The sequence below is a fragment of the Priapulus caudatus genome, unplaced genomic scaffold, assembly GCF_000485595.1.
Source record: "Priapulus caudatus unplaced genomic scaffold, Priapulus_caudatus-5.0.1 Scaffold303, whole genome shotgun sequence".
NCBI lineage: Eukaryota > Metazoa > Priapulida > Priapulimorpha > Priapulimorphida > Priapulidae > Priapulus > Priapulus caudatus.
Window position 1 is genome coordinate 74,303 of NW_014577364.1, and position 9,671 is coordinate 83,973.

At 45.3% G+C, this 9,671-nt stretch overlaps 1 protein-coding gene and 1 long non-coding RNA gene across 5 annotated transcripts in view; both read left to right on the forward strand.

Moving 5' to 3' along the window:
* Positions 1–9,671, forward strand: part of LOC106808771 (kinesin light chain 1-like) — a 28,732-nt gene that overhangs the window by 1,541 nt on the left and 17,520 nt on the right. The window lies entirely within an intron of this gene.
* LOC106808773 lies at positions 1,856–8,518 on the forward strand. Its single transcript, XR_001393811.1, has 3 exons — positions 1,856–1,990; positions 6,934–7,076; positions 8,435–8,518. It is a non-coding gene; the product is annotated as an uncharacterized LOC106808773 (long non-coding RNA).

The following is a 9,671-nucleotide window of genomic DNA, read 5'->3' on the forward strand; positions in this document are numbered from 1 at the left end:
ACACACACACGAACACACACACGAACACACACACACGAACACACACACGAGACCGATTACATTACCTCCTTGGCGGAGGTAAATATATATACATACACATATATATGTATACACACTAAGCACAAGCACACACACGCACGCACGCACGCACGCACGCATGCATGCACACACTGTTTCACTACATTACAGGTTACACGACTGGCAACGAGAGTGCTGGATCGACTGATTCGTATAACAACACGGGAAAACGAGGAATTTCTAATAACTTAGTGTGTTCTAACTGTGGTTGTAATTCGACGTGCAGTTGTTATGTTTTCCACCCCTTAGTTAAATCAAAATTAGCGCAACAAAGTTCGTTCTACGGTGGCCCGTGTATGTTTACGTAGCAGATACATAACCTAGTAAGCTACTATAGTAGTTTTTGGGCACCGTCATAGCTAGATCGTAACCTCCACTCCCCCCTGTGTGTCCTTCTATTTTCCATGAGCGACATTTGCATTGATGCGCGTGTCAACGTGTCATGACTTGGTGACACGAGTGTCGTGACGCCACTGCCCAGCACTGGTAATCTCTAACCTTCAACAGCGTTTAAACAGTGATTAAAACCATTAAAAACGAGAGAACTGAGCGTGCTTTACAGTTTTCAAGGTAGTTCAACGGTGGTTTATGGTTGCAAGCATGCCCCCGTTTGCTGTGCCACTTACTGGTTGCCTTTGTATCCGGCGTTTTTTCCACAATATGTTGCTCCATTTTGAATGATTGCTAGCGGAGTCGCGGACAGACAGTACTGATGTGCGTGCGTTTCAAGGATTTGTGAAATATGAGAAATTGATTGATGGTGTGTGTGGGCGTGCGATGAATTCGATCAATTTACTGGAAGAGTTTATGGCCCGTGTCATTGGACATGTGCCACGTGTCTGGTTACATTGACGGCCGTGACACCAGCTCGGTTGTTACAATGAAATCGACTCTGCTATTACATTGAGGAGCATATTTACGAACGACGAGTTCTTACGTACGTTCGTTTACTTGGAAATGCGTGCGTTTTTCTACGACTGGATGTTGCAAACGAATAGCATGGGGTATGTCCTTTTTAGTACTGTATTGAACATTCACGCGGCTTGTCTCGTAAAACAAGAACTCCCTTCTCTCATGGTTACAATTTTTCTCGAGCGATCCAGGAAATGATTGATACACTATAGCCTGTGTTGGTTGTTGGTGCGTGACAGCTGTCCAGCGTTACAGACTTACAGTACTGTGACGTGTGCCCTGCCGTAAGTGTATGTTAACCCTGCGTTTATGTACCTGATAGAGGGATGTCCATGTACGTGTACCTCAACTTACATGCATGCCTACACCCGTATACGTGTAGGCCTACCCCCGAGTACGTGTACCCCCGCGTAAATGTATGCGTACCCCCATGTACATGGAGGCGTATATCTGCTTATGCGTATAGACGTACCCCCGCGTACATGTATGCGTATCCCCGCGTACATGTATGCGTACCACAGCGTACGTGTAGGAGTACCCCCGCGCACACGTAGGCGCGTACCCCGCATATATATGTACGCCTAGCACAGTGTACGTGTATGCGTGAAATGCTACTTGTCTACGCGTGCGTGGGTGCGCTCTCCAGCAACCGGGCTTGTTATTGTTATAATACCCAGCGTGCTGATTATTGGATGCTGAGCGCGGAGGCTGAGCCTAGATGCCGGCTGGTGTTGGCAGCCATGTTTATTGATTTCTACCGTGTGCGCCTGCATCCCTGCCAGCGCTGCTGCTGCTGCATCTGCTGCTACTACTGTCGCTGCTCTACGGTTTTGTGTGGTGTGGCTTGATGGAGGAGATGAAAGGAAAGCCATGTTTACCTTGTTGCGATACGACACTGTGATATTTGGTGTCGTGGTGTCGTTGAACGTAGCTCAGCGCGTGGGAGTAGTGTTGGTAGACGACATACTGCTCTTTAATTATTAGTTACGCAAATAACGCGGTGAGTACGTGGTGTGAAGACTAATATTGTTGAAAATGTAAGGTGTTTCGGTTAGCCAGGCAACATCCATAGTACTATAGTCTATAGATTGATTTTTCGTGTGTGCACTTCTAGAAGTAGACTAATGATTCATGCCCTGGGCATTTTTATAATCTGATGCTATTTTAGGCGTTCTAACATAACATAGCGCTTACCCCAGAGTAGCATCAGATTATAACGTGAATTTCATAATTCACAATACATTTTAAATGTGAATGGGCATCAGACCTTCACCCCTATAATAGGTCATGGTAGCACTGCATGCCTGCGTGACGACTGCGCTCTGCCACAGCACGAGCAGGGTGGATGGATCTACGACAAGAATATTGATAGATTAGTTTATAATGTCCACAGAGGTTGTTATTGCGGTAATGTGCTCTTAGATGCTAGTAAAGGCAGCACGTGCAGCTACGCCGCACACTATCCTTTCAGATGTTTGTGGAATTTTATAGTGTGGTTAGATGCCCCATAACAATAATTATATATACGCACGCATACTAGCGGTTTCATTCACAGTGCTCGTATTTTGCGTTTATCGGGTCAGGGGTCAAAGACGATTATCCGATTTTACCCGCGCATTGATAAGTACGTATTATAGTAATTCCAGTTCGCTCGCTTAGTACTTGCAGACTAATCGACCAGCCACCACCTAGCGAGTGAATGGAGTGAATTTAGATGTACATACGGCCCACTTTGTGAACTCCAACAGCTGCACACTTAGCTATAAGAAGCTTCACATGTTCGTCGTATTCAGCATGTAGGTTCGTTACTTGGCCTGCAGTTGAAATGAGTGGTCAACAAGCAGTCAGTCGACTCAGTATATAATGTATTTTAGTAGGTATGGACAAGTCACAACGGACCTAGGAAGGAAGCTTCATCATCATGATCACCCCGTGCGGTCCGTTTTCGTGACGTCATTGAATGATTGTTTTTGCCAATTGATAGCTGTTTGTCGTGCATTTCAGCTTCTGTCTGGTCCTGGCACGTTGTTTCACTACACACGCACGCACACGCAAACGCACGCACGCACGCACGCACGCACACACACACACACACATATATATATACACACACACACACACACATATATATATATACACACACACACACACATACACACACACACTCACACATACACGGCTGACTGGACGCCGCTAAGGCGAGCTGCCTGCTGACTCGACGCCCTAAGGCGCAGCTGCTGCTGAATCGCGATCGCGCGCGAACACTAGTGGCTACACACACACACGAACACACACCACGAACACACACACACGAACACACACACGAGACGATTACATTACCTCCTTGGCGGAGGGTAAATATATATACATACACATATATAGTATACACACTAAGCACAAGCACACACACGCAACGCACGCACGCACGCACGCATGCATGCACACACTGTTTCACTACATTACAGGTTACACGACTGGCAACGAGATGCTGGAATCGACTGATTCGGTATAACAACACGGGAAAACAGAGGAATTTCTAATAATTAGTGTGTTCTAACTGTGGGTAATTCGACGTGCAGTTGTTATGTTTTCCACCCCTTAGTTAAATCAAATTAGCGCAACACAAGTTCGTTCTACGGTGGCCGTGTATGTTTACGTAGCAGATACAAACTAGTAAGCTACTATAGTAGTTTTTGGCCACGTCATAGCTAGATCGTAACTCCACTCCCCCCTGTGTCCTTCTATTTCTCATGAGCGACATTTGCATTGATGCGCTGTGTCAACGTGTCATGACTTTTGTGACACGAGTGTCGTGACGCCACTGCCCAGCCCACTGGTAATCTCTAACCTTCAAACAGCGTTGTTAAAAAGCTGATTAAAACCATTAAAAACTGCAAGAGAACGAGCGTCGCTTTACAGTTTTCAAGGTAGTTCAACGGTGGTTTATGGTTGCAAGCATGCCCCCCGTTTGCTGCTGCACTTACTGGTTGCCTTTGTTCATCCGGCGTTTTTTCCACAATATGTTGCCTCCAGTTTGAATGATTGCTAGCGGAAGTCGCGGACAGATCAGTACTGATGTTGCCGTGCGTTTCAAGGATTTGGTGAAATATGCAGAAATTGATTGAGTGGTGTGTGCTGGGCGTGCGCGATGATATTCGATCAATTTACTGAAAGCAGTTCTATGGCCCGTTGTCATTGGACATGTGCCACGTGTTCTGGTTACATTGACGAGCCGTGACACCAGCCTCGCGTTGTTACAATGAAAGTCGACTCTGCTATTACATTGAGGAGCATATTTACGAACGACCGAGTTCTTACGTACGTTCGTTTACTTGGAAATGCGTCGGGTTTCTACGACTGGATGTTGCAAACGAATAGGCATGGGGTATGTCCTTTTAGTACTGTATTGCAACATTCACGCGGCTTGTCTCGACTAAAACAAGAACTCCCTTCTCTCATGGTTACAATTTTTCTCGAGCGATCACAGGAAATGATTGATACACTATAGCCTGGTTGCGTTGTTGTGCGTGACAGCTGTCCAGCGTTACAGACTTACATACTGTGACGTGGTGCCCTGCCGCTAAGTGTATGTTAACCTGCGTTTATGTACCTGATTAGCAGGGGATGTCCATGTACGTGTACCTCAACTTACATGCATGCGACACCCGTATACGTGTAGGCCTACCCCAGAGTACGTGCTACCCCGCGTAAATGTATGCGTACCCCCCAGTGTACATGGAGGCGTATATCTGCTTATGCGTATAGACGTACCCCCGCGTACATGTATGCGTATCCCCGCGTACATGTATGCGTACCACAGCGTACGTGTAGGAGTACCCCCGCGCACACGTAGGCGCGTACCCGCATATATATGTACGGCCTAGCACAGTGTAGTGTATGCGTGAAATGCTACTTCTGTCTTACGCGTGCGTGGGTGCGCCTCTCCAGCAACCGGGCTTGTTATTGTTATAATACCCAGCGTGCTGATTATTGGATGCTGAGCGCGGGAGGCTGAGCCTAGATGCCGGCTGGTGTTGGCCAGCCATGTTTATTGATTTCTACCGTGTGCGCCTGCCATCCTGCCAGCGCTGCTGCTGCTGCATCTGCTGCTACTACTGTCGCTGCTCTACGGTTTTGTGTGGTGTGGCTTGATGGAGGAGATGAAAGGAAAGCCATGTTTACCTGTGCGCGATCACGACACTGTGATAATTTGGGTGTCGTTGGTGTCGTTGAACGTACGCTCAGCGCGTCGTGGAGTAGTGTTGGTAGACGACATACTGCCTCTTTAAATATATTAGTTACGCAAATAACGCGATGTGAGTTGACGTGGTGTGAAGACTAATATTGTTGAAAATGTAACGTCGTTTCGGTTAGCCAGGCAACATCCATACGTACTATAGTCTATAGATTGTTTATTCGTTTGGTGCACTTCGGAAGTAGACTAATGATGTCATGCCCTCGGGCCATTTTTATAATCTGAATGCCTATTTTAGGCGTTCTAACATAACATAGCGCTTACCCCAGAGTAGCATCAGATTATAAAAATTTCTAGGGCACAAATTATCGTTCTTCACCATAAGTAGAGCTCATAGGGTCTATGCCCCCCAGGGTACTGCCGGAACGTACCCTGGGTACGGTCCTGTATACCGGAACGTACCCTGGTAAGTTGGTAACTATCTGATATGGTTAGGGTTAGGGTTAGGGTAGGGTTAGGCGTAGGGCGCACTTCCCCTAGACTCGTTAGTGGAGTAGGGCGAGGTACGGTCCGGCAGTATAGATAGTACCAGCGGGTTACGCTTCCGGTATACCGGCAGTACCCTGCGGGGACATAGACCCTATGGTGAGCATAAGCTAGAGCGGGTAGAGCATCGATCGTGGCAGTGGACGCATGGTGTTGACATTGTCGCTGCGATCCGTCGTTCGCGTGTAACTTGGCAGAAATATTTCTGTTATATGAAATTCTGTGAAACTATTCTTACTCGCCATGTTTTCATTTATCTTTCATGCTTCTCTCATCTAGAATTTTATTACTTTGATTGACTGTTCCTTCCACTTCCTTCTACATCATCGTTATTTGATGTGATGTGCTGAGTCATTCTGTCATCACTCATTACCGGCAACAGCTGTTACCATTTATGTACTAGACTGACTCCTCTTGAAATTAAAGCATCATGGCAAGCATGGATATTCATAGCCATACTCTGTCACAGGTGAGGTAGCATCAGATAGCTTATTTATTATGTCTGAAGTACAGTTCCTGATGCCATCTGTCTAGAAGTTTTGAATTGCACTTGTATGTATGTATGATATTTGTGATCATTTTTTTTCCTTAAAATAAACGTGTAATCCGCTGTAAGACAGTGGTTGGTAACCTGTCGTGACTGCCCGTGCCATAGAATGTTGTTGAATTACCGGGGGGTAATAAGTAATACCTACTGGAGAAGTTTGCACAGTAAACTTGAGACCCAGTTTAAAAAGGGCTTGGTGGCCCCAGTTCTTCGGTCGTGCAATATGAAACACAGCAATTTGTGAGTCTATGCTAGGAAACATGAATTGGCACTGCAAAGTATGTTATTCTGATCTATATAGAGTGATTAATTGCGGCCAAACTGCACCTTGTACACACGAAAGCCTATATAAACAGGTATGAATTCTATGCAGCCCCTATATCCTGTAGTAAAGCAATCCTGCAAACTATGTAGTAGCAGCACATGCAGAGAAGCTTTTATTCAAAAGAATTTCCTGTTTAAATATACGCGAGATTGCATATCCTATATATGGTATCAAGGGTCCATAATAGAAAAAGTCATAGATAGTCCATTTCAATTATGGACTCTTGATGGTATTATACTAGGATTGACTGTGCTATCACCCTGCAGAGGCAGCTTGTAACGGGACTTGTACGTGTAGCTGTGTGACTAAGTGCTGTGCTTTTTGTTACAGAAAGAAGATAGAATCGATCGGCAGGATGACAGCACTGACGCAGGATGAGATTGTGGGCAGCACGCGCACGGTGGTGCAAGGCCTGGATGCCCTGCGCAATGAAACACAATGTCATCCTCACAGGCCTTATGTCTTCACTGAAGGTAAGTAGAACCACGAGACCATCCCCACGTCACTAGATACCTCCTATTTTATATATATATCAGAAGTAGGGAATAGGGAGATAGGGGTCCCTATTATCTACTTCTGATATATATATCAATTTGTGTGCGTGTGTGCATGCGTGCGTGCGTGCGGGTGTGTGCTTGTGCTTGTGCTTAGTGTGTATACATATATATATATCAGGAGCTAATAATGACAAAGGTGTAAGACACCTCTTTGGTACTGATTTCACTACATTTTTGTCGTACGAGTTCGATGTGAATAAAAATACAAATGTATACAAACATGAGCTTCTTTTGTTCACTGGTCCTTATTCTATCTTCCGCGTAGTATTAGAAACCGCGTAGCTTCCTTAGTTTTGACATAAATCGTACTTTTGCACGACATGGTTTTCACGTAATTTACCTCACTGCAGCGATGCCAAGCGCTAAATTCGTACACACAGGCTGACACAGCCTACTGAAGGCACGCACGGCCGGATCGCCTCAGGCAGCGCCGACGGCAAACTGTACGCGGGCTATAGTTACTAGAGCTAACGGTTGCTATGCAAAACACATGTGCGAAAAGCCTACAATCGGCTGGAGCGTCAGTTTACTCATAACGATTCATACACATCATTCCTCCGCGGGTGAAGTAGTCAGATATTTTTACCCAGCGCAGCCGTTTATTTAAAAAAAACTGCGGTATTCAACCATAAAAAAAGGCATTCTAACTATAGTTTAAAGTGTAAAATAGTTTTAATTTTTAAACCCAGCATGGTGCAACGTAACTTAATTCTAAGCGCATTTTCTGCACTCGAGCTAGGCTACGGCCGAAAAGCCCTGGCGTGCTCCTTCAAGTAGCTTGTGTGTGCGAATTTGGCGCTTGGCCTCGCCAGAATACGGTAACTAACGTGAAAACCATGTCGTGCAAAATACGATTTATGTCAAAACTAAGAAGCTACGCGGTTTGTAATACTACCGGAGAGATAGAATAAGGGACCAGGAACAAAGATAGAAGCTCATGTTTGTATATACATTGTATTTTTATTCACATCGAAAACTCGACGACAAAAAATGTAGTGAAAGTCAGTACTAAAGACTCATCTCCTTTGTCATTATTAGTCTGATATATATATAATATGTGTATGTATATATTATAGATAGGTAGTAGTATTATATGTAGTATATGTAAGCTTTTTCTTGCTATTGCAGGTATTTCAGGAGTTGCGGCCCCGTTTATATAAAAAACATTTATTACTGTTATGAGTTACCCCTAGCAGTGGTTTAATAATATATTGAATAGCACAATCGGGTGTTTTCACTGATGTGACCAAAGCAATTCGATACTGCTTTTTCAGGCCATCAAGAAGGACAAAAGCTGATTCAAACCTGATGGAGGAGAAGACTTCTATCCTGCAGAAGAACATAGAGGATGATAGAACTGGGGCTGTCAGGCACAGGTATGTGACACAATGCAGTTTTTTTGTTACTCCAAACCTCTTTCAGGTACACTTAAGGGACATGTGCCATGTGGGCATCTGATATGCAGGATCACAAGGTAATTGGTAATAAATACAGCCGTTGGATATCGTAGTTTAGTGTGCGTTCTATTACAAATTATTAATCTTTAACCAATGTAGACCTTATTGTGTTTTAGACAATAATCATCTCATAACCAACGAACAGGGTGTTAGCCAGGAAAAAAAATCAGGAAGTCTCACCATCTGAGCGAAGCGAGGATGCTGCAGGCACGAAAGCTGCCCTCAGCAGGAGGCCCTTACCGTAAAATGGAGGAAATTTTGTCTGAAATGCCAAAAAGACAGGAATCTGATATGATTTTACATTTCTTATAAGCACTGTTGTCAGTTATCACATGTGTATAATATATAAAATTGGGCCGCCCTCATGCCGTCCTCTACCAAATTTCATCCGTCTTCATCCAAGAATAGGCTGTCTAAAAGATGGGTAAGGCGTCTCTGGCTAACACACTGAACTGAAATGATGCGCAATGTGCATGTTTGCTCATGAAGCTCATGCATGTTTTTGGCAGTGAGGACAGCTGTACCTTTTCAACCAGTGATACATTTTTGGTCTATAATAGCTTATCACCTGTACACCTAGAATGCAAACTGTACCAGTCTGATACACGGCCTCACCATTGTGGGATCGTCGCATGCATTTACGATGCTCTTATTCTTGCCGCGTTGGCCCCCATTGTGGGACTATCGCATGAGTTTACTTGCTGCGTATTCTCGTGTGTCGGCCCGCCACTCATGCCTGCAAATTGTGTAGCAGCATGTGAACGTTCGTCGCAGGTGATGATGCGCGCAGCACCTGCAATGCTCACTTTGTTCCGTCGCTCGCAGGGTGATGATCGGTGCTGGCGCACAGCCTCTGCGTGCCTCACTTGTTTCTGATCCATGCTCACTTGTTTCCGTCGCCGCAGGTGATGATGGCGCTGGCGCAGCACCTGCATGCCTCACGTTGTCTCGTCCATGCCTCACTTGTTCTGCTCCAACTGATTTTCCGTGCTGTCAGGTGATGATGGCGCGCAGCCACCGATGCTCAACTTGGTTTCTGTCCGATGCTCACTCG